General features: G+C 37.4%; 1 protein-coding gene across 9 annotated transcripts in view; it reads right to left on the reverse strand.

Annotated features, from left to right (window-relative positions):
- The window catches only part of EPS8 (EGFR pathway substrate 8, signaling adaptor), a 200,011-nt gene that overhangs the window by 95,320 nt on the left and 78,258 nt on the right, over positions 1–26,433 (reverse strand). For 6 of the 9 annotated variants that reach the window (XM_078075656.1, XM_078075662.1, XM_078075660.1 and 3 more), the window contains exon 2: positions 22,523–22,593. The exons of 1 other annotated variant lie outside the window; for it this stretch is intronic. The gene's annotated coding sequence lies outside the window, so the exon portion shown is untranslated. Of the gene's footprint in view, positions 1–1,242; positions 1,370–22,522; positions 22,594–26,433 lie in introns of those variants that run through there. 2 more of the 9 variants (XM_078075658.1, XM_078075659.1) reach the window with 2 other exon arrangements.

Genomic DNA, 26,433 nt, shown 5'->3' on the forward strand with positions numbered 1-26,433 from the left:
CCTCCAAAGCTGACCAAAGCTTTGCAACAAGGTTAAGAATAACTCAAGCCATAAACATTCCAAGGAACCTCACCTGTGTATACTACCAAACATCTATGCACATGATGTTTGTATGGGCAGTTAAAGTTTCTGGTGTAAATTGATAATGTTCCTTATGGTGTAGTCTTAATAATAACAGTCACATTAGAGGAAAATCAACATATCCACGAACGTACTTCAAAAAAGAGCAATATAGGCATAACCATGGCATCTGAATTCAAGATTGCATTACATTTCCCAGCACCAAAACAGAGATGCAACCAGTTATTTACTCTAGTTCTCCATCTAGTTTATTGTGATAAAATATTAACTCTTGTTTTTAAATAGTGTAAGTCTTAACCTTGCACTTAATCACTAGTAACAGAACAAGGAAATGACTCCTCCTGAATAAAATTAAATGTAACAAATCTGTAAGAGCTACAAAAATAGATCTCTATATAAGAATTATATATATTTCTCACTAAGCTCAAATTTTATAATATAAAACAATATAACATAATTAAATTTTTTGAAAGAGCTGTTCCTTAAAAATTTCCATTAATTGACTATTTAAATGTTTACAAGTTCCATTAATATACATGGGTTTAGGGGAAGGAAAAAAAAAAAACTTTAAATACACATATTCACTACATTTTAGGTCCCAAGCAAAATGTTTACACAGAAATCTGGCAGTGTTAAGTCTGTGGACTCAAAGCCAATAACAACCTAAGAAAACTGAACTTGGTTAATAAGCAAATTTTCATAGTACAACTAACACCATATAAACAATCCAAAGAAGTTAATATTTATAGGATAATCACAGTATTTTGCATATCAGAATAATTTAAAAGTAACTTTAAGAAACATTGATATATTATGTCTGTGCTTCCCCAACTATTATTAGTCAACAGATTTCTTCTTACCTACAATCTGGGGGGGGGGGGGCGGGGGGAAGGGGATTATTCTCTTAAACACATGACCTAAGAGAAGGAAATCCTTTAAATCCCCTAGAGGCAGGACTCAGAACTCTGAGGAACCTGAGGTACCAATTTCAACAAGTTCAGAATCCACTTGGAATACCAAATGGGAATTTAAAATATTGTCAAAAGGCTACCTGGGACTAAAAGTATAACTGCATGTTTCAGGTCTACAAATATCCTCTGTAATAATTATGCCTCTGAGAGCCCTCCTTAGCAAAGTAAATATTCACAAACTCAAACTTACCTACCCACACAATCCAGGCAAGACTCCTCTAAGCGATCTTCCAGGCAATACCGAGAGGACATTCCTCTCAGTTCCCTCTTGGTGCCAAGTGACCTTCGGCATATCAACAGAAAGGGTGGGACTCTAAGCTTCAGTTTCAGCATTGTACTGTAGTGAACAAAGTTTCTCCTTTGGTTTCTCTAGGGCGTTAACTAAGACTTCCTCTTCTTGTTAAGTAAGTAAACACAACCACTACTACATGTCCAACTCTTCCCTAAGGTGATAAAATAAAACTTTAAATGTTGCAAATAACAATGGCTAACACTCATTGAGAACTTACTATGTGCTCTAAACTAATACTATACACACAGACACTATTATTATTCCCATTGTAAAGAGGTGGAATCTGAGGAATAGAGGTTAATAAGTAACTTGCAGGAATTCCAGGTACAGCGATATGGTTAAATGAGCTAATGAAGAAGACCTTCCACGAGAGATGCCTAGAAAAGATGAAAAAGAGTGTAACAAAATTTTAAAATAAATACACAGCTTTACTTACAAAAAAGAAAACCCCCTGGTACTAAACCAAAGCTAGAACCAATGGTCAAAGCGGTACGCACAAAAGCAAATATTGCCAGTTAAGCCCTCCAGGAAGGATCACGGATGTCTCTTTAGCACTTAAGTATAACTGAAATTGGTAAGGAGATGCCCCCTCAAGTAAGGATAAGGAGCTCAGAAGAAAGTATTCTCTCAGGAGAAGAGTCAGGCTAGATTTCTGGCCCTGCTTTTCCTCAACACGGGATATAACCTACCCAACTGTACTCCGGTGGTCATGTAAGGGCAGAAAGAGATCTCAGGCACACAAGGTATAAAGTTGGTGTGGAGGTCCTTTCATAAAACCAGAGCTATTTTCAAAAGGCTGCAATCACATTAAAAAATGATGAGGAGAACAGGACAAAGCCACCCACTGTCTTAATAAACGTCAAGGGAACTTGTCTCTGAAATCTGGATAAAAGTGCAAAGGAAATGCTACAACCAGAAATTAAAAGCCCTATGCCTGTGTCACAACAATTTTGAAGTCTGAATTTGTATGAGAATCTTCAAGCTAAGAAATTAAGATAAAACTGGGTTCTGTGCTTATGATATCCCTGGAGTATCTGGAAGAAACAAACATGAAACCACTTTAGAGTAACACTCCATAAACAAGGCCACATGGGATCTCTAAAAGCTAGAAAAACCAAACCAAACCAAAACTGAAAAACAATCCCCACTGAAGATGAGCCTGTAATTTAGAAATTACAAAATATGTAAAAAATGATTTCCTGTGATTGGGCCATTAACAAGTATACCAAACAGAAAATTTAGCACTCAACTAATTTTGTAATGTGAAGACAGAAAAACAAAGCATTATTATTAAGAAATGGAGGAAGAAAAAAAGCTTATAAAGAATAACTGAAAAAAAGGTTTTACAAAAACCATACAGAATTTATATGCAAGATATACACACTCTCTGCATAGAGCACCCAGAGTTCTCATCAAGTTTCTATAACTTAAAAAGAGAATAGCGTTAGTATAGATACACAGAATTTTAAAAATATACCTAGAAAAACAACAGTCAATGCAGGAACTCAGTTGTATGGTAGAATCTATTCCACACCAACTTTCCCTCTCTACTATTTCTGACCACTCTGCCCTTGCAACTCCTCATTGCTGGAAATTCTGACCCATCCCCCAGTCCATTGCGAACCATCTCCAGCACCCGTGCAAAAAGGATGGAGTGGAAACTGTGATGTGCCACCCAGATCCCCTTTCAGGACTGAATGATTTATTCCCCTACTGCACTGCTGCCAGCAAACAGCCCTCAGCTATCAGCTCTCTTGAGAACGACCTTGGCTGAAGATTCTCCTCACACAAGCTCTTGCTCCCTTTCCAGGGCAGCCCACACCTAAAGACTGATTGACATGGGGAATATAAAGACTTGGCCCTCTCTCCCCAACTGGAGACAAGGGTGAACAGCCATCGGTATTCAGAACTCCCCACTGGGTCAGATCTCCATTAAGACTGCACAACAGGGGCGCCTGGTTGGCTCAGTCAGTTAAGTCTCTGCCTTCGGCTTACGTCATAATCCCGGGATCCTGGGATCGAGCCCTGCACGGGCTCCCTGCTCAACGGGGAGCCTGCTTCTCCCTCTCCCTCTGCCGCTCCCCCTGCTTGTGCTTGCTCGCGCTCTCTCTCTCTGTCAAATAAATAAATAAAATCTTAAAAAAAAAAAAAAAAAAGACTGTACAGTAGCCTAACTTCTCTTCTGCCCACTACTGGTTTCTCCCTTCCCTCCCACAGGGGTTGATCCAAAGAGCACTTTCTAAGAAACTTCCAGCACACTAATTTTCATCTCAGAGTTTGTATCCTGGGGACCCCAGACTGCAACAGAAGAGCATCATAAACAAAAAGGACAGGATATGGGGCAGCACTTTAAAGGAGTGAGAAGAGAAAAATAATAAAGTTTTGAAACCAATGAGGAGAACACCAGAAAGTGCTAATATCTCTTTGGCGAGATCAGTAGCACAAGGGAAAGCCTTTTTCAAAATAAATAGTATAATCACAAAATTCCAACACAACATTTCAATTGTCTTGCTGAACTTGAAAGCCAAAAGGGATCTTACAGGGTATACCGATTCCGACCCATCTTTTTAAAGATATCATCTCTTAGGTCCATGGGTCTGCTAAATGCCAAAAATGTCACTGCTTAGATATGGGCCATTTATACTCCTAAGACAGTCATCTTCCTAATAATAAGTTACTGGTACATTTAATTCCCAGCTGGAGTACCTCTGAAACAAATAATGCAATATATGTTAAGAAAGAAAAAAAGAAGAAGAAGAATGTAGCAGGAGGGGAAGAATGAAGGGGGGGAAATCAGAGGGGGAGAAGAACTATGAGAGACAATGGACTCTGAAAAACAAACTGAGGGTTCTAGAGGGGAGGGGGTTGGGAGGATGGGTTAGCCTGGTGATGGGTATTGAGGAGGGCACGTTCTGCATGGAGCACTGGGTGTTATGCACAAACAATGAATCATGGAACACTATATCTAAAACTAATGATGTAATGTATGGGGATTAACGTAACAATAAAAAAATAAAAAAAAATAAAAAAAAAATAATTCCCAGCTGGAGAGCAAGGTTACCAGTAGAGATGTATGTATGCAATTTCCATCTTCCTTCAATAGTCATGGAAAAATGTGCAGCAACCAAATCTATCATGTTCCAAAAAAAAGTATTTCTTATGGCTACTTCTGGTAAATGCTCTCTCTTAGGATGGTGAGGAAATAAAAAAACACCCATGAGCCTTGTTTACATTTGTCCCATGGTCCAAGCAACAGAATTTTGATATACCTTTTGGTTCTAAACCATCAGTAAAGATGCTAATGATGGCTTTATAAAATATTAATCTGGTTCAGGCTGGTATATAACTAATCATTATAAAGAATACTAATAAAAAACTGCATGGACTAAAACCACATTCACTCATATGCACGCTCAGGATGCCAAATACGTGGGACCAATCTAAGCAAGGTTCCCAGGTATTTGTTGATTGTCTCACCCTTCTACCATAGGGCAGATTACCAGAAGTAGCCATGAGAAATATATTTGGAACACAGAAGATTTGGTTGCCATAGGTTTCCCTCTAACTACTGAAGGAAACTGGGAATTGTACACCCACAGCTCTCTACTCGTAACCTTGCCCTACATTCCACACTTTGTAACCACAAAGACAGAGGCAGACAAGATAAGCTTTAGCAAAACGTATCAAGTAAGACCACTGGACTGGCAATGACAGGAAGTCATTAACATATGTTATTACGGCAGGCAAGCAGAATGGATCAACAATGTCACAATACATTCACTTTAGGATTATGGCAGAACTTCATTCTCAGTTCCTTCATTCTCAGTTCCTGTACATCCTCAGTTCAATCACAGCTCCTCGTCTGTCATTCATTACTTCCTCTCCTAAGAATCACCATCTGCTTTGTCTTCTGTAAACCACCCCTTCTGCTCCTTCTGACTTTAAAACTGTTTTTTAATGTAAGAAAGAAACTAATATGTTACTAATCTGAGAGAATCCAAAAGAAGTTTCTAAACTCTAAATTGCACATTGTCAAATCTCAATTACATACAAGTTAAGCTAGCTAAATTCATATGGGTAGAACGATCAACCAAATGCTTTAACAACTTATCTAGAGATGAAGTAGCAGTGCAATATAATTCATATTTGGGGAGAATCATATAAAATTATTAATATATTATAGGCATACAAAAGAGCAAATATGCATGGCATGTGAATGAGACGAAGAACCAACTTGTTCTTATGAAAAAAGACTGAATGAGTTACTGTCATTTTGGAGCCACTGTTTGGGCACAGAATCTGGATTAAAGGTGGAAAACAAACAAACAAACAAAAAATATGATGGACACTTCTCAGAATGAATAAATACAAACAGCAGGATCAACAATATTTATTCTTTACATAAGTTATTTAGAAGAGTGGTAGCATAATTAAATTTTCAAGTCTACAGATGGCTTGAGTCTCTCGTAAGTTAGGGAAATACTGATTTGAGAAAAATGAACTGCAAAATTATGTAACAGGGTAAATAAGGTAAAATGGTAGTTTCACCTTAAACTGGTAAAGTTTAGGTATATACTCAGGGAAAAACCACACAAATTCATTTGGTTATGGATTTTAAATGTCATTTTTCAACCTAGGAATCACCATACAGTTCTGGTAAGTCACATTCTTGTTTGGCAATTACATTCAAAAAGAAAAAAAATTAATGGTGAAAAAAAGTGATTTCTCATTTCTATTCGTGTCCTATAACCAAAGACAAGTAGTAAAGTGTAAAGACCTCAGCACTAAGAAACTGAAGACTTGTGTTTATGCACCAAGTCTGCCACTTAATAGCTCTGTAACCTTGGGCAAGTAACTTAACCTCTCTCGGCCTCCATTTCCTTACCTGTAAAAATGTGAGATCAATGAGACAAATTTGTAAGTTCTCATTCAGGTCTATTCTAGAACATTTACATAGTTCAAAGTTAAAAACCGAAAATCTACTTAATTAGATTTTGGCTAAAACAGAGTAAATGGCAGTTTTATACTTTTCAACATAAAATGGTAACTTTTCAGAAAAATGAAATCACTGAATAGTCACGATATCTACCAGCTGAGCTATTGACGGGTGCTAATAATCACGATATCTAATGATAAATGAGGAAAAAGTATTAGCTGTTTATGAGAACATCTGTCAATTTGAAACAACACTTTTCATAGAACCTTCAATTTATGCTGAAAAATTCTGATTTAAATAAACTCTGCTAAAGCGCAATAGGTATAAAGAATTTCTGGGAGGCAGGAAAAATGGAAACTTTTGGCATATAGTAACAGTATTTCCTATCATTATTAAGATTTCACTCAGAGCTTCCTCATTTCACCTGATTCAGAAGGTGCTAGCATTCCACATAATTGGCTCAGTGAATGCCTATCAAAAGAACTGACAGGATGTTCCTTGTAAAACACCATTTCTTAAACACATCATCCCCCACGACCTGTGCTTTCCACAAAAAGTTAAACTCTAAAAAAAAGAGAAAAAAATGATAGGACTACTTTAGTTTATTAAAATCATGGCGTGCTTCTGGATTTTTAAGTGCCATTTGGAAAGAAAAAGGCATTTCATTTAAGACCACTAATCCTTTCCAGAGTATTTTTACCATAACTCTGTAATACAGTCAAGAAATTATCACATTAGCTAGGTAATGAGACTTAACCTAAAAACTATAATCATGTGCTAAAGCACTGGGAAGAAAGTCACAGAGGAAGAAAGAGAGGGGGGCAAATCAGCAAATACAGAACATGAAATACAAATGCTCCTAAGGTACTATTTTATCAAAAAATCAGCAGAAATGCCCAAGTTTAATTTCAAAGCGTATACCTACTGAAACACTGCAAAGAATCGTCATATATATCCTTGAGCAAGCCGCCTTGAAAAATTAAATCAGGAAGCATTACAACAGACAGAACGAAATGCATGTTTTCATTGTAGCAGTTTAGAAAAAACTGTATAAATAGCTGTCAGAATGACTTAGTTTAGGTCATCCTTCAAAAATAAAACCTGCAATTAAATTCGCACATCAAGTGATCCTTGAAGCTCAAATGTTACCAATAAGTAGGGATGGTAGAGGGCACTTAAATCAGACAAGCTGCACATAGAACTGGAGTCACAGAAAGAGAAGCCATTATAGCAAAGCTTCAACATGATCCGAAGCTGAATGTCATGGTATTTCATATACTGTGATCATATCAGATAGACTGATACGAAATTACCAGAGGCTATATCCACTTTAAAAGCGATTTAACTTCTTTGAATATCACTGGACTAGAGTTTGCACAGGCAGAAGAATATATACTGATATGGCCTTTGGCTGAAGTGTTAATACAATGAAAGTTTAGCCTGGTTGCGCAAAATATTAAGGATTACTTTCAAGTTTATTTTCAGTGAATAAAATATTGATCCTCCAAACCAATTCTTAATCTTTGTTTAGGGTGCAGTTTCAAGACCTTTCAATGACAATTCTAACACTAGTATCTAATTCCTTTGTATTTGGGACATGGGGCTATGGAAAACAGATTCAATAAACTTATGTCAAGAAGTGAAATGTGATGGTCAAAAGAGCCATGGATTCGAAACCTAAAAGCTTAACTTTTTCCCCAGGCTCTACAATTTAGTCACATGACCTGAAGCAAATCATTAATGTAGGCCATAGAATACAGCTGTAAATAGCTCAGGTTCATGTGCAAAACGGGTACAAAGACCAGTGCCGGCGCTGACAGCTGTCTGACTTCGGCCAAGTGACTCCACTAAGTCTGCTGGCTTGTCTACGAAATGAAAATAATAGTATCTTCTTCAGAGGCACTGAATGGAATAACGCATGTAAAGAGCACAGCATGGTGTAAAAAAGTGGTTAATTAATAAACGGTTAGCTTAAAAAAAACACCACTACTTCTCTGGGTTTTTTTTACCTTTTAAGTAATCTACCTTGGATGTTGTCTTAGAATAATTTCCTGTGCTTCATGTCGTCTTTATCAGGTCACTGATTACTTAAGAAAACTAAGCTTTCTCCATTTTAAAAGAATTTTGTTGGGGTGCCTGGGTGGCTCAGTCTTTAAGCGTCTGCCTTCGGCTCAGGTCATGATTCCAGGGTCCTGGGATTGAGCCCCCGCATCAGGCTCCTGCTCAGCGGGGAGCCTGCTTCTCCCTCTCCCACTCCCCCTGCTTGTGTTCCCTCTCTGTCTCTCTCTCTGTCAAATAAATAAAATCTTAAAAAAAAAAAAAAAAAAGAATTTTGTTCACAAGTAGGTAACCTTCTGTATTTGCCTTTAAAATCTTTTTTCACTTTGGCTAAATAGATAATTAAGTATTATTTTATAGTCACCTGTGATCCTATTTGGTCAACAATCCAAACCTTTTGGTATTTTTGACAAAATTCCCAAAGTCTTTTCGAGATCAAATTGATAAGTTTCCCAGAGGGCCCTGAGAAAATCTCAAAGAATTTGTCTCTCCTCTTATAAAAGAGAGATGATAGTATAATTAGGTTTATTTGGTATGGTAAATTCCATGGGAAAGACTGCCAAATAAGAAGTGTGATAAACACTCACCGGTTATATGTTTATGGATATATCTTATTAATATAGGTATTCCAGAAGTTGTACAAAGTTCACAGAAACTTGTCAATACACTCTTTGTCCGGTTATTACCTTAAATTGTTGTATGCCGCAGAAATAACTAAATTTTCCTATCAAATGAACTGTCATCAGATTTTAACCATGACTATTTCTAAGTCTTCTGTCATCCACAGAGCTACTGTTCTGCTCCGATTCCTTCCTGAAAGTGTTTACAGTCATCTACTATGAGAATGCTCCAGGATGGCATCACTTGAAAAACTTTAAGACTATGCCACTGGAATGGGTAAGAATTTCCAGAACTAATGAAGAAACTGATGGATCCGTAAACCTGGTAACCAAAGATCAAGCAGAATAAGAATTAATTATAAGGGATGAATGAACTGACGTGGATGATTATAACTTGTCTGAAGCAGCACTTTTGTTCTTTAATGCTATATTTTTCAGATTTAAGGAAACCTTCTCCTCTTAGAATTTGAGGATTTTGAATCCACTAAGAATTTGAAAACTCTTAGTGAGTATTCTTATTTTCATGGCAATATAGTTATTTGCATAAGTTCAATAAGTCTTTCCTCCCTGTAACAAGACACCATTGTAAACATTGGTTATATTAGAAAGACTTTGACTGGAATGCCATATTTGAGAATGATATGCACAGAATCTGATATGACTGGACAGCTTTAAGGAAGTAAGGTTGGCTTTAAGGAGCCAATGCTTATAAAGCTCCCCTTCTAAAAACTGACTAGTAGCTTGCTTATAGGATTTCTGCCTAATAGGTAAGTAAGGAAGGTCACTTACTAGCAGAATCTAGGAACCTCAAGATATTTGGGGGACCTCAAGAAGAGAGGAATCCACCCACATCTATAAGTGTTGCAGGCAAAATCTGACAGGGAGTCATTGGCTTGGTCTCCTAGCCTCAAGAGGCTTTTAAAAGTCCGATCTTAGATTCCTCATTAGAAGTTCCAGCAAAGATGACTTTTAAAAAGCATATATGGTGAATCATTCTTCTTGCTGCACTGATATAAATAATCAGGCCAAGTTAATAAAACAAGACTTATTTTGCAAACAAATTGGTCTTACTTAAACTATCTTCAATTGAAACAGGAGTGACTACAGACACAAAAATTAAGTTTCAATGGAAAACTAGAGTACATCCGCACGGCTATTAAATTCTAGTCCTCTTCACTGTCTTTAAGGTTTTGTTATCTACCTAGAACGTGCCAGATCCTGATTTCTTCTAGTCTCCTCCAATACCTAGCCACAATTCTCCAAACTAATGCTTCCAATTTTTCTCCTGCCCTGCTGACTTGGAATCACTAAAAATTAAAAGTGTCTCTTTCCCAAAGCCCAGCAAGTTGAAGCTGGACAACTTGGTATCGTCCTCAGAGAAATCACCACAACAGCTCATGGTGGACAACCTTCCTGCCTGTTGCTCTGTGGACCACTCAGAAAGTTCACCAGAGCACCTGATAGCATCACCAGAGACATTCAAACTCCAAACCAGGAAAACCTGCCAGATTACTACCATCTGCCCTCACCCCATCTAAAGATGCTTTGAGTCAAATATCTATAAATATTCTTCATGACTAACTGCCCTCTGGACTCAAAAACCATGTTTATGGTTTGTTCTAACCATTAACCTTTTTTTTTTTTTTCCTTTTGTCTCCATAGAAATATCCAGGACAGAGAAACTGGTTCAATGGGCTATGGGACAATCCAGTAAATCATTTTCTAGACCGAGAAAGTTCTTTTTTTTAAAGATTTTTTTTTTATTTATTTATTTGACAGAGAGAGAGATAGAGAGAGCAGGAACACAAGCAGGGGGAGTGGGAGAGGGAGAAGCAGGCTTCCTGCCGGGCAGGGAGCCCGATGTGGGACTCGATCCCAGGACCCTGGGATCATGACCTGAGCCGAAGGCAGACGCTTAACGACTGAGCCACCCAGGCACCCTAGACCGAGAAAGTTCTTGACGAAGTTTCCGATGGGGGAATGAATGACATGGTGCAGGACATACTACCCCCAAAATATGGCACTTTGGCAAACTGAATATTTTAAGGCAAAGTTTAATTTGTCAGTTTAATTTGCAGATCCAGCCAAAGACCCTAAGAGGGTTGAGGTAAACTTTTTCCACCCCTACACTCCACAGATGCTATCCTTCACTCTCACCAAAACTGCACGTATATCACTTGAAAGATCTATCCCAATTTGACAGAGGAAAATTTTTTTACACAATTCTTAGTTTAGCAGTGATCCCTTATTAAAACTCTTTGCCCATAACTTCAAATTTTTCTTGCTGATTTTTCACTTTTCTTTTCTTTTAGATCAACAGGATTCATTCTGTTAGTTGTCAGAATAGATTCTTTATTGTGTATGTATAAGGCATAAACATATGTAACATTTATCCTCTAGACCAAAATAAACATACACCTTGCATTTATGTTGTCAGTGTCAAGTTCTAACTTAAAAAACATAATGTAGACCTATTCTATATCTGCATCTTAAAAAAAAAAAAGGTAGTAGGTTAGGTCTTTCAGTAATCTCAATAATGTCAGATATTATTCCCTAAATTAACAACCACATTTGTATTTCTTTTTTAAATCTGACACATCTGGCAACACTTTCTATATACCTGCCCAGATTATTCTAATTACACTTATTTTTTAAAGATTTATTTATTTATTTATTTATTTATTTGAGAGAGAAAGAGAATACCTTGGTGGGGGGTAGGGCAGAGGGAGAGAGAGAATCTCAGGCAGACTGCAGGACAAGTGAAGAGCCCAACTCCTCGATCTCAGGACCCTGAGATCAAGACCTAGGCCAAAATCAAGAGTCAGAAACTTAACCAACTGCACCACCCAGGCACACCTATTCTAGTTACATTTAGTCCAAAACCAAAAGTGCCTGTTGGGTAACTGCCAAGTTAAGATCATTTTACACATTAACCTAATGCCACCTTTTCCATCTTAAAGACGGCATACCTTAATTTTTACTGTAAACACAGAATTCCGTTTTTAAGATAACCAATATGTTGACTATGCTAGTATTAAAGCATCATTTCATTTATGTAAGGATGCCTATTGTCATTCTTTCTTTATTTCCTACTGACTTTGAGTATTACAGTATTCATTCACATAACAGAAAAGTTCTTTGGCTTCTTAATAAGAAATCAAAATATAACCCACGAGTCAATCAGTCCCTAAGGCTTATGAAATTTCAGAACTTGATGTCAAAATCTACTCCACGTTTCAGATTCCCAGGATAAACTGTGCACTTTACATATAAGATGTATTTCAAATACCACCCAAAAATCTCCATTAACTGACTTCAACAGTAGGGAAGACTAAGATGCAGAAAGAACAAGACAGCTTTTCTTTTCTTTTTTTTAAAGATTTTATTTATTTATTTGACACAGAGAGAGACAGGAGAGAGGGAACACAAGCAGGAGGAGTGGAAGAGGGAGAAGCAGACTTCCCGCTGAGCAGGGAGCCCGATGCGGGGCTCGATCCCAGGACCCTGGGATCATGATCTGAGCCAAAGGCAGATGCTTAACGACTGAGCCACCCAGGTGCCCCCAAGACAAGCTTTTCTGACTGTTAGTAAATTTTGTTGAAAGTTTTCTCTATCTTTAAATATAGAAATTAATTCAAATCAACTATAATTCTATTTTAAAATTTGGCTGCTATGATATAGTGAGTACGTATTAGATAGTCGCTTACATGGATTTTCAGTAGATTTTTACACAGTTCTTTTAGAAAGACGCATACATATGCATAACTCCCACACAGATTCTCCTGGCATTGCTGCTATTTTGTAAAGGGGCTCGTTTACAGACAACTCAGTATCTGTGAGTAATAGATACTGCTTTCTTGTTAAAACCTCTCAATCCTCAAGGTTTCCCCCCCCAAAATTAAAATAGCATAAGATGCATTAAAATAATGAATCTTCAGTTCAGTTTGTATCATTTTGATTCATTTAACAATGAAATAAAATTCAGTATCAAAACAAAAGATCACCTAGGTATCCTGTTAGGGAACATGAAAAATACTTTGTTTACTTAGGGAACATGAAAAATACCTTGTTTACTTCAAGAACAAAGAGTATTCTGCACTCAATTAGGATACCACTAGCCTAGGGATCCATGCCAATAAATTAAGATAAGCCAGCAGATCTTCTACTTGCCTGCTAGATCTCTAAACCAATTTGTATTCATTTACGGGGACTGTCAGTAATTATAGCAGCAACATGCTTCATCTCTACCACTAACTTTGCAAGGACTGAAATCCTTCCCAGAGAGTGTGTGTACGCACACATTCTATAGTTACATGGCATTTTCACTTGCATTATTCTTAATTCTTTTACTTTTGTTACCTTATCAAAAAAAAATTTTTTTTTTAAGATTTTATTTATTTGAGAGAGAAAGAATGAGAGAGAGAGAGCACATGAGAGGGGGAGTGGGAGAGGGAGAAGCAGATTCTCTGCCGAGCAGGGAGCCCAATGCGGGACTCGATCCCAGGACTCCATGATCATGACCTGAGCCGAAGGCAGTCGCTTAACCAACTGAGCCACCCAGGCGCCCTGTTACCTTATCAAAAATTATACAATGGGGTTACACTAGTGACTCTCAGTCATACGGTGCCTCAACCACTACTCAGTAACGACCTTGGACATCAGACCTGTAGAAATCTCACTACAACAGCCCTGATCCACCACCAAAGAACAGAGAGATGGGTGAGGGAAAAAAAATACAAATGAAGGGGAAAATATGAATTTTAAAAATTCCTAAGCTCTGTCAACAGTGTCTTAAACATTTGTTGGAAGTTCGTCTCATGTAGTATTGAAGGGGAAAGGAAAACTTTTCCTTTGTCCCCTTCCAGGTTCTTTGGCTGGTCTAATAATTAAATTGACATAAAACAGATTAACAGGAGAATAACAAAATAAATCCATATGTATGGAAGCTCTTAGAAATAAGAGCTTCAAAGAGGTAACCAGAAACAGGCAGCTTTTATATGTTTTAGACAAAGAAAGAATGTACTTGTGAGGAAGTGAAAAGACAAAGGGGTTTGGGCTTGGGGTAGGAAATTCGTAAAGAAGTAGTAACGAGGTTTGTTCATACAGCCTTCTCAGACTTGAATTCCCTCTCTTTGGCAATAAGGATGCTTTTTACCCTCCAGGTGCAGGGAGGATACCCTTCACATGGGGAATTTATTTCCTGCTTTCAGAGGGAGAGAAGAGAGTCAGTGTCCTTCTCGCATGGGCTATTTAAGTGACTTTAATTCACAATGATCAATATGCCAAGGCGGTATATTTTGGGGCAGCCTGCCCCAAACCCATCAGTAGGCTGACTGGTTCATAAAAAATACAGAATTTTCCCTTTAGGTTATATTGGAGATATAGATACACATACTAAATAGAGTTTGCCCTTTAGGTTTATCTGTATTACAGATCTACATACACATACTAAAAGCATACAAGTAACACAGGTATATGTGTAAACATTGAACACAGCATAAATCTAATTAAATCATACTTATGTATAAATGAAAGGTCAGAAGACTTTAATCTGATAGCCAGTGAGGAGTTAGTCAGTCATGAAAACTGAATAAAAAGAAAGGTTTCAGTAAGCAAATTGCCACTTCTGTTCCAGTAAGGATAGAAAGGCTTTGTGGGGAGTTTAATATCTGAAGATAATTCCATAACAAAAATTAAAGAGCCTGATAAAGCAAGAAAGATTGTTTCTTTCACATGAAAGACAAGTTGAAAAAGAATACAAGCAGAAAAACAGCAAGAAACAAGAGGGATCCTTATTGTCCAGGATGATAAGAGTGATGGGTTTGGGGAAGGGACTGAGAATTTCATATTCTCCTATGGGATATAAAATTCAGTCCCTGTGGTTGGCAGGAAAAAACATCTTAAAAGCAAATCACCTGGAGAAGGCAGCACTGGCTCAGTAGAATTCAAATATATGCCAAGGTCCAGGAAAAGAACTAGAACGAAAGTTCTACAGTGGTATATGCCAGGTGGATTTATGAAAAACAGTCAGGAGGGAAGTGCCAGGTTTTGTCAAAAGCCTGTTTGTCTGTGGAGTGACAGCAGTGAGTGAAGAGAAATGCATATGTATGTATATACATACACACACACACACACACAGGATGCTTTCTTGCTGGACACATTAGTGATACAGTAGGCATTCCTCCAAGCAGTGAAATGGCAATAAGAGGCAGGTTTTGAAGGGACAATGAAAAGCTTTACCTTTCAATTTATTTAATGTAAGTTGGTGATTAATTATTCCGCCTCTCCTTGCCTCCTAAAAGAATAAATTAATAAAGATTTACTGAGTGCCTATTATGTAGTGTGTACTACATTAGTATAAATGAAATCCTATAGTCGTCCTAGAAGCAGAAATGATTATAATTTTATTAATGATGTAGAAGTAAAAGAAAAAGAGAAAAAGCTCTTCAATTCAAACTAATTAAATGGAAAACCATTTTGATTACTGAGGGTTATGGTTTAGAGAGGACATATCATAACCAGAGCTAATTTAAACTTTGTTGCATATATGACTCCTCAGATTTAAATTATTAAATAGATAAGAAAGACTGTAATTCAGTAAGTGATATTTTTCTCAGGGTTTGAAATTTGCTAGCTCTCTTAAGTCATCATTCCACTCGGGAAATCTTATAATTTGTATAGTTAAATCTGAATTACACACAAGTAACTAGTTTCACTGTTTAAATCTCACAAGGCCTGTGGCATCTGGGGTTCTCACTGGTTTCCTGGCTGATTTAACTTCTAAACACCTAAGGCTGTACAGAGCTGGGTTTGCTATAGGAGCACTGACCCCAAGTAGGAAATTCTCATTATATCCAGTTTGGCCATTTGGCAAAACAGAGTGTGTGTGTGTGTGTGTGTGTGTGTGTGTGTGTGTGTGTGAGAAAGAGAGAGAGAGAGAGAGTGTGTGTGTGTGTGAGTGTGTGTGTGTGAGTGTGTGTGTACACATGTATCTATCTCCAAATCAACAAATCACTACCCCCAATTCACTGATTCACTGTTCTGCTTGTATTCACCCCTCCTCATTCTTGGGTTATATTTTAAACCTAACTGAAACACCGTAACATTTCTTTTAATGGGCTGTAGAAACCTACAGGTTTAACTTTCTGACAGCAGATCCACTGCCACAGGTTATGTAAATACAGTAAAGCAAAATATATGTAATGTTGCCTCAGTAAAATTAAGAATGGATAAGCCTAGTTCCCTTTATCATGATGCTTCTGTCAGTTTTCTCTCCCCCCAAATAATGCTTTCAACAAATGATGAAAAGTTTACAACTGCAGTACAGGATAATAATTCCCCACCAGTTCTGATTGCAATGGGAAAGTTTAAAACTGTGAAATGAGTAAACTCCTGCTAGTTAGCATGAAAGGAAATAATCAACAGATTAAAAGCATTGATGTAGCTAATTCTACTAAATCACTAGTTTTGTATTCTAACTACATGCTTTTTAGTGATGGAAAATTTAACTGTTGCCTAAAGTGTGGGCAACTGGTAGTAAGAAAACACAGGTGACCTAATTTGGAAGAATCATGCCAACCATAGAACTAAGCAGACTATTCATCCCCATGGTAATAACTCTTAAAAAAAAAAAGACACAGAAGCCAATTCATAGATTCCATTTTCAAACCAGGGAGCGATTTGGGGGTGTACATACGTATATAATTTATACCGTGTCTTGTGCCAAACTAATAACATGTTTGGATGTCTTCATCCAAGAGATGAAGCTTAAATAAACGACAGCAAGTGGCCCTTTTAATAATATTGACTGCTAATACATGGAAAGGTAATCTGTTCCTCAGGCAAAGAACCACAGAGGATGTTACAAAAAACACAACAATAATCAGGAACATTCTCCAGGGTGCTGAGTCATTAATTGAACTTGAAAGGTCAGGCATTTCTCTTAACAGCATCATATCTACCTGAGGAGAGCATATTGCTTTGTGACTTGAATACAAAAGAACCTTATAGGGGCGCCTGGGTGGCTCAGTCATTAAGCGTCTGCCTTCGGCTCAGGTCATGATCACAGGGTCCTGGGATCGAGCCCCGCATCGGGCTCCCTGCTCAGCCAGGAGCCTGCTTCTCCCTCTCCCACTCCCCCTGCTTGTGTTCCCTCTCTCGCTGTCTCTCTCTCTCTCTCTGTGTCAAATAAATAAATAAGAATTTAAAAAAAAAAAAAAAAAAAAGAACCTTATAAATCTAAGACTTTATACGTTTATTTTTTTTTTTTTGTACCCAGGTCCTTTAACTGTTCCCCTAAGCTCTGCTTTTGAGCCCTTTGCTTTGCAGGTGGCTCTTCTTGTAAGGGAACTCAGGTTTGTCCACATATGCAGATTTGTTAGAGTCCTCTGCCCCGTATTTATAGGGCCTCTTACCACAAATAAAATGGGTCCCAGGCTTATAGATTTGAGGTGAACCTGGAGATGTGTCACTCAGATACCCCTTCAAAGAATGACTTGTTGGGGCGCCTGGGTGGCTCAGTCTGTTAAGCGTCTGCCTTCGGCTCAGGTCATTGTCCCAGGGTGCTGGGATGGAGCCCCGAGTTGCATCAGGCTCCCTGCTTGGCAGGAAGTCTGCTTCTCACTCTGCCCCTCCTCCTGCTCATGCTCTCTCTCATCTCTCACTCCCGCTCTCTCTCTCGAATAAATAAATAAATAAAATCTTTAAAAAAAAAAAAAGGAATGATTTGTTGCCCCAGCTGCTGGCAGCACAGTCAACAGACAGCCTTGAGCAATCAGCCTTTTGAGGGACTGCCTCAGGGGCAGCAAGCTACCATGCCCAAGGTCACGCCCTTCCCAGGGGGGCCCACAACCAATGAGTGATCAAGATGGGGGTATAGACAGTTGGCCATTCCAGTCCAATGCAGGACAACTTTTACAGGCCATTTTTGTTCCAAAACTTATGGTGGTCAGCAGTCTGTGTCACTGGTCCTACAATGTAACCTGATTCCTCCCTCTGCCTACTCATGCCATATCTAAGATTTCAAATAAGCTTTACTGAAAACAGTCATTTCAAAGATACAATTTCCAGAAACAGTTAAAGCACAATATATTTTGGTATCAAGCTTTGGGAGCAAAATATTTAAGCCAATAAAAATATCCTAAAAAACGCAATTAAAAAAATAAAAAGACAAGCCATGGACTGGAATATTTACAAATCATCTTTCTTTTAACATTTCTTTCAAGGCAAGTGTACTGGCGACAAATTCCCAGTGCGGTATTGTCCTTGTTTTGTCTCAGAAAGTCCTTATGTCTCCTTCATTTTTGAAGGGTCATTTTGGGGATACAGAATTCTAGGTTGGTGGTTGGAGGTTTGGTTTTCCCCATAACTATAAATATTTCACTTTATATTCTCCTCATGCCTACATGGTTTCTGAAGAGAAGCCCAGTGTAATTCCTCTGTAGGTGAGCTACTTCGTGTGCTGTTAGCTACTCTTAAGAATAAAAGCACAGCCTTTCCCTCTAGCACTTGATTCCATATTGCCAGTTTAATTTAACCAATATATATTCCAAACACTGAGCTAGGTTCCAAACACTGAGCTAGGTACTTGGAGAGGATGTGAAAAACACGGATTCCATAAGATAAATCGGAACTAGGCTGTTCATGTCTACAGGGAGCTTAGAAACTCAGAGGCTTTAAGACAGAACATTCTGTTTTGTCAATGAAACTACGAAGTTTTTGAGGGTAGGGACTTTATCTTTATTGTGGTCAACCACTACTCAATCTTCTTTACATTTGCTTCCTGGGTTACTAAGGAGAATTACAAACTGGACAATCAGGCATTCTATAAATCTCTATCAGTCTTAGTTGCTCTCTGACTGTTGGCCATCAAGACTTTATATCTTTTTGGTTCCACAATAAATTCCCCATGGTAGCCATATTGTCAAGTTATAATACAGCACGCTCCTCTTTTTCGTCACCCCCCTCGGAAAATATTACACTTCCCATTTAACTAAAAAGAGACAAACCGCATGCCTCCTTATCTACATGTAAATAAGAAAATCTTTTTTTTTTTAAGAAAATCTTTAATAGTACAAAAGATCTACTAGATGTTAAGTATTGTTTTAAAAAATGGATTCACAAATGACAAGCTTCCATATGACATTTCAATATTCCAGGTACTCATTTCAGAAATGCATCTCAGGCAGAAAGTTCAGTCAACAATATATCTTATAGTATCTTAAAGGCATGTCTTCATATCTGGAAATAAATCCTTTTTGGATAAAATAATCAAAATGTTCTGGGCAACTGTTATCCAAGTTTTTCACTGATTTAATCAAATCCCCTAAACAGAACCTTTGTCCTCTTGAAAATATTTATTCTCTTTTCAAAATATTTTAAGGGTTAAATTCAGAATATAAAACTTTAAGATAAGCTTTTCACCATTTTAAATGTTTCACTCACTCAGGTCTTCTTCACCTCATGTGAACTTCACACTAAAGATTCAAAGAGCTAGAGTATTTTCCAAATAGAAACATCTTTTTTCTAGTATTCCTGCATAAAAAGATTTCATTGCATTCTATGTAAGCATCAGCAAGACAAAATAAAGTGTGCCAATTTGAAGACAAAAGGAAGCTGAATGATTAATCACTATATATTTCTGTTCTTTAAAATCTGATTTTGGGGGCACCTGGGTGGCTCCAGTTGGTTAAGCGTCTGCCTTCAGCTCAGATCATGATCTCAAGATCCTGGGATGGAGTCCCCCATCAGGCTCCGTCCTCAGCAGGGAGTCTGCTTCTCCCTCTCCCTCTGTGCTCTCTCTCTCAAATAAATAAAATCTTTAAAAATATAAAATAAAATCTGATTTTGTAGAATTTTTTTCATCATATCCATAAAACAGAAATACACACTTAAAAGGTAAATGTTTTAAGTGCTTAATACTTTTTTGTGTGTTGTTTTTGCAAAGATAAACAGTTTAAATAACTGCCTACTTCCGAGAGCAATTAAATCCGAAGATAAACTGTGCATTTCAGAAAACTCTAACACTATTCTCAAAAACAGCTCAATAGTGACCAATTAACCCATCTCAGTAACTTCAGTCAGACATGTTGACCTATCTCTAAGCTGGGACTTTCTCATGTTAACGAAGATGATGAGTGTATCAGAGAATCCACAACTACACACAACTTCAACAAGAGACCTTATTTATCAACACTGCGTTCTGTTACAAGCTCACCTATACATAACTCCCTTTGGGCTTAATCTCATAATAATGACAGTGATAACAACAGATTGAGGGAAGAGGATAAATCAACAATGACAATAATTACCTAAGCACATATTTGTGCTCCATACCACCCTGGGCACTTTCTTTTCTTTCTTTCCTTTTTACGGTTTGTTTGTTTGTTTGTTTTAGAAAGAGAGACAGAGAGAGAGCATGGGGGGAGCAGAGGGAGAGGGAGAGAGAGAATTTCAATCAGACTCCCCGCTGAGCACAAAGCCAGATGCAGGGCTCAAACTCACGACCCTGAGATCATGACCTGAGCCAAAATCAAGAGTCGGAGACTTCACCAACTGAGCCACCCAACCACCGCCATACTGGACACCTTCTGTAGGCTATCTCCTTAAATCCTAACAATTCAACGGTGTCAGTAACACTATACCCATTTTACAACCATGAAGTTTGAGGCTCAAGAGGATACATGCCCAGAATTTTACAAATGTTAGATGGTGAAGACTGTGAACAGGCTTTCTCCTACAGCCTACACCCACCATCTAAAAAGAAAAGCAATTGGTAAAAGCCCTCTACAATTATGTTTCTATAGACTGATCAATTACTTTTTTTGGGAAACCGAAGAAATGACTTATAAGTGGAACTAAATACGCCACTTGTTTACTAAGTAAGAAACAAAAATACAAAAGAATATGCCTTGCAGTTGTACTAAGAGAACACAAAAGTAGTTGCTAGATGACTCAGCCAAACAATAAATTAGAGGTGAAAGTAGCAGCAGGAGAATTAAAACTATTGAGCTGGCATTGGAGATTAAAAGACAGGTCCCTGATCGCTGGGAAGGACCTTGAACACCGCCCCCTCAGTCACTCCACAAAGAACTGAATAAGTCCATTGTGTGAGAAAAATACATTTTCTTCTGGACTAAGACAAAGAGATAGCAGCGGCAACGTCTGACCAAAGACGACCAAATCATCTAGCTACAGAGTCATGACCACCACGCTAGAATCCATAATACCTGAAGACAGTGCAGGAAGACAGGAGTCTTACTACCATTTTACCGATTTACTACTATCTTTCTCTCCCAAGATATAAATAAATTACTCTCAAAACATAGTTACTAGAAAGAAATACAGTAATCACATTTGCTAAATAGTATTCTGGCACCTTTGAAAAGCCTCAGGGTACAATTTGGGAGACCCAGAATAAAAGGTTACATGTAAAAACCTAAGCCCAAAAAGAGGTAAGAGAGGACATGTGCTGGGTGAGCTGAAGAAAAACAAGAGAAATAAAGGAAGTTAAGAAGACAAATGAAACAAACAAAAACTGATGGAGTGAGAACAAATGCCCATTCAGTTTGACTCAGGCCTCATACACTAAGGCATCCAGATGAATGGCTGAAACTCCAGGGAAGAGAAAAATCAGAATTAGATGTTTTTCCCACAGCAAGAAAGTAAAATACTGAATATAAAAGTATTGAAAAGATATAACAGGTTTTCTTTTTTTTTTTTTTAAGATTTTATTTATTTATTTGTCAGAGAGAGCACAAGTAGGCAGTGCGGCAAGCAGAGGGAGAGGGATAAGCAGGCTCCCCGTTGAGCAGGGAGCCCGATGTGGGACTCAATCCCAGGACCCTGGGATCATGACCTGAGCTGAAGGCAGATGCTTAACCAACTGAGCCACCCAGGCATCCCGATGTAACAGGTTTTCAATAGAAAATACATTTTTCATAATCCACAGATTAATAATTCCTCCAAATACATCCTCATAAGTAAAGAAATTTTTAGTTCTAAAAATGCCAATACTTTCAGAGCCATCTAATTGGTTTGGCTTTCCTTCCTCTGCCACTTCTTCCTCCTCTTACTTTCCCCTCTTCTTTTGTGCTCGCCAGTTCTCCCGGAAACAGTACATAAGATGGTGCGGTCTTCCTACCATTCCACTAGCTAGGCTACAGTTACATCCAAAAATTTCATACTTACAGATTCTCTGCATGTAACTGTTAATTCCCATTTAACTCACTGACAGTTCACAGTATTAACACCTCCACCTTACATTTTTCTTAATAAGACACTTTACATATCCATGATCTCAATTTATTCTCACAACATGTAATCTGGAAGGTAAGCAGAGTCAATAGGCCCATCATTCCCATTTTAAAAATAGGCAAACTGACACAGGGAAGTCAGGTAACCAGGACTGGGCATGAAGGTGTGGGCCTGGGGCTCTCCCACCACTTCACACTAACAGCCTTTCACGGATAACTGTAGTATTTCTCAGAATACATGCAAATGTCAAAATTTCCTAAGAAACAGCAGGTGGCTTTAAATATCTAAATTTTTCTACAAATGGACTCACCTCACAAATGAAAATATGCTCCAATTCTTATGCTTCCACTTCAGTCCAATGAGAGCTGTATTAAAGATGACCTGTGCATAAAAATAAGTGAATAAAAACAAAATTTCATTTTGAAGCATAGTCTGAAAGCAGTAGCTACTTTTGCTTAATACACATATTTGTTCTCTTTCACTTAAATTTTTGGTCTCTTTTCATGTAGATTAAAAATTATATGGATGGAAAAGATAAAGAGGAAAGAAGTCACAAAGGATCAAATATTGTGATGAGCACACTAACATGCCATCTGATTTAATCCTTGCAGTAACTCTGAGAAGTACTTAACTTCTAAACAAACTAAAATTCTAAGACTTATACTAGGATCTGAACATACCAATGCCTCAGAGGTACTTTTTTTTGCATCTTTTTACATTTATCTAGCATTTCACAAACTATATATAGAATAGGCATATTCAATTTTTTCCTATATGTAGTTAGACTTGTATGTTTAGCTCAAGGTCTATAAACACACATAGTAACCTAGGTATTTAAAATGCAGACCCACACTACGAGTGCATGTTATTACATGACATATCTGTGTAACTGACAATATTATAATATATATTGTGAATAGGTACATATCCATTAGATAGTTAAAGATTCCATATGTGTGAAAATTTTTTAAAAGTGAAATAACAAGACAAAGAGTTTGTGCTTTAAATAAGAAATGATCACTGAAAAAAATTAAATTTAAAAAATTAAAAATGATCACTAATACCACATAATGCTTAAGAACTAATAATTGCAGTATGGACTTCTTTGTCACATGGCTTTAACAGCAATGAAAAGGGACTGTGGAGTACAGGAGTTCGAATTTGAATCCCAACTCTGTAACAGCATGAAAATACTGAAGATCAGCACTTCATTCTTCTGTTCAGATCCTCATATAATATAGTCTCACTTGCTTAGAGGCCACACATCAATGACCACCTCAGCAATGTCACAGAGTAAATTAAAAAATTACATGGCTAGTTAAACAGATGCCACATAGTCTATGTGCTAAACTTCTCCATTTTATTCAGATGCCCTCAAGCTCAGTTTAGATCATTTAAAATTTCATTTTAGAAAAAGTTCAAATGAAGCTGGTAATCAAATCAACCCAACTCAAACTTTTTAATATAAACTGTACAATTAGCTAAACAAATAGTAGATGAGGGAGAGTTTTTCTTTAGAGACATATTCCAGATAATAAATCAATATAAAGTAGAAATTAAAATATCATATTCTGCAACTCCTAATCAATTAAAGTATCTAGGCATAACAGCTACTGGTATCTGAAAAAGAAAACCAGCACATATTATGTGTCCTGAGGAAAGAACAAATACCATTCATATATCAGGGAAGTGAAAAGAACAGGGGGAACAAAGGGAGGAAAAGAAAGAAGGGAAGAGAGAGGGGGAGGTGGGAGAGAGGAAGAAGGAAGGAAGAAACAAAGAGAGGGAGGGAGGGACGAAGGAAGGGAATCTGAATTTGATTAAATCTCTAGATCCTTCTACCACTTTATAAACACACAGGAGAGAAGGATATGTTAAACTATATCACAGAGACATCATTAGTAATATCTAGCAAAATAAATATTAATAACCATAAAGGACATTATTTGGACCTTAAACAAACTATAAAAAGAAGACTTACAAATCAAATATTAACTAAATATTTAATATTCAGAATTAACTTTTAGTTTCAGGTATGATAATTAAATTATGGTTACAACATTTTATTTTATTTTTTTTTAAGATTATTTATTTATTTGATAGAGAGAAAGGAAGTGCACAAGTGCCCCGGTTATAACATTTTAAAAGTGTTTTTATCTTTTAGAATAACATACTGAGGGGCGCCTGGGTGGCTTAGTCAGTAAAGCGTCTGCCTTCAGCTCAGGTCATGATCCCAGGATCCTGGGATCGAGCCCCGCATCGGGCTCCCTGCTCAGTGGAGAGCCTGCTTCTCCCTCTCCCTCTGCCCCTCCTCCCTGGGCTCCTGCTCTCAATCTCTCTCTCTTTCCTCTCTCTCGTTCACTCTCGTTCACTCTCTCTCAAATTAATATATCTTAAAAAAAAGAATAACATACTGAAGTAATTACATATACAATGGTGTATCTGAGATCTGCTCTGTTTCACACAGGAGGGAAGAAGTGGGCAGATGGATGAACCTAGATTAGCCCAGAGTTAATAACTGCTAAAGCTTGATGGTGCTATGCAGGGGTTCATTCTGCTATTCTGTCTACCTTGTATATTTGAAGGTTTCCAAAATACAATTTTTAAAAAAAATACGAGGTATACAACATATCAAAATAAATGGTACTTCAAGTATTATAACAGAAGTACTTTTAAGAATTTAAAACTTAACTACATGTTCCTATGAGATGTTTTAACAAAATAATACTAACTAATGTCTGAACTAGTAGATATTTGTCTCAATTATTTAGCTAAAATGTTATGTTCTGTATGTAATGGTCGATCTCTTTATTAAGTACAGCTAGTACATTGAGAACAGCAATTTATCAGAAAATGGAAAAGTAGTGACTTTAAAAATATAGGCAAACTGCCAGACTTTAGATGTTTTACTTCCAAAGTTTTTTGTTCACTTCATTTGGCACTAAGAAGACTCATGTTGAGCTATAGTGGTGCACAGAGTTTGGCTCAAATTCTTCAAGTATGGATAATACATGTGTAATTTAAATTATTGTATGATGAATCCTGTTAAGTGAGAAACAATTGTATTCAACACAAAAAGGTGAAAAGAACAAAGGCTTTGAAATTCAATGTTTGATCCATCACTTACTAGTTTTACATCACCTCAAGCAAGTTCTAGCTCCTTCATCTGTAAAATGAGAAAAATAATTTCTTCCATATAATGTTGTGATATGTGGATTTGATTATATTATAAAAGATTCAATATATTTTAATCTTTTGTATAAACTACGGAAGTGTGGGTATACACACACACACACATTTCCTAGCACTGTTCTGTTAGTGTTTCACAGTGGCTAATATTCTAATTGTCAACATCCAATCATTATTCTGCTAGTATTGTTAGGCTACCTAATATTAAACTCACTTCCCCCCAAATGCCAACAATATTCCCCACTGGTATAAATAATAATTTGGAAAACATATCCACTCTGAACTAAGAAATCCCTTTATACACTGAAGCTATAAGTGTCCTTTATGTAATCAGCAGGACAAGAATTTGCCTATAACTTTTATTTACCTAAGTTGTAAAGATTTTGGATAAATAATATTGTTACAAATGTTTAAAGATAGGCTGCTTTCAGTCACATAGCCAAATTTAAGTTACATCTGGACTATCTTTGGTGTTTGAAGGATAAATCTACCCTAAAAAATATCAAAGTTTGGGCACCTGGGTGTCTCAGTCGGTTAAGCGACTGCCTTCGGCTCAGGTCATGATCCCAGGGTCCTGGGATCAAGCCCCACATCGGGCTCCCAGCTCAGCAGGAAGCCTACTTCTCCCTCTCCCACTCCCCCTGCTTGGGTTCCCTCTCTAGCTGTGTCTCTATCAAGTAAACAAAATCTTTAAAAAAAAAAAAAATCAAAGTAATTCACTGGACTAATGCTTCTATAAGAAAATTCTTACCCTTGAAGATAAAGTATCAACAAGAATGGGCTTTCTTCCAACTCACCTGATGCCCTAGCGCATATTGCACGTACCTTAAAGCTTTATTTTGTTATAACTTATCATGTTTTATCAGTCATTGCTTCACATACTGGTCCCATAGTTGGAATATGAGCTCCAAAAAGACAGAGGAAGACTTACTTTCTTTTTGTATCATCAGCATTTGCCTAGGGAGTGCCTGGCAGCAGCAGGTGCTTAATACGTGTTTGCTGAATTCACATATGAGTATATATACCTTCCTT

Source organism: Halichoerus grypus, chromosome 6, assembly GCF_964656455.1.
Source record: "Halichoerus grypus chromosome 6, mHalGry1.hap1.1, whole genome shotgun sequence".
In the NCBI taxonomy this organism is placed as follows: domain Eukaryota; kingdom Metazoa; phylum Chordata; class Mammalia; order Carnivora; family Phocidae; genus Halichoerus; species Halichoerus grypus.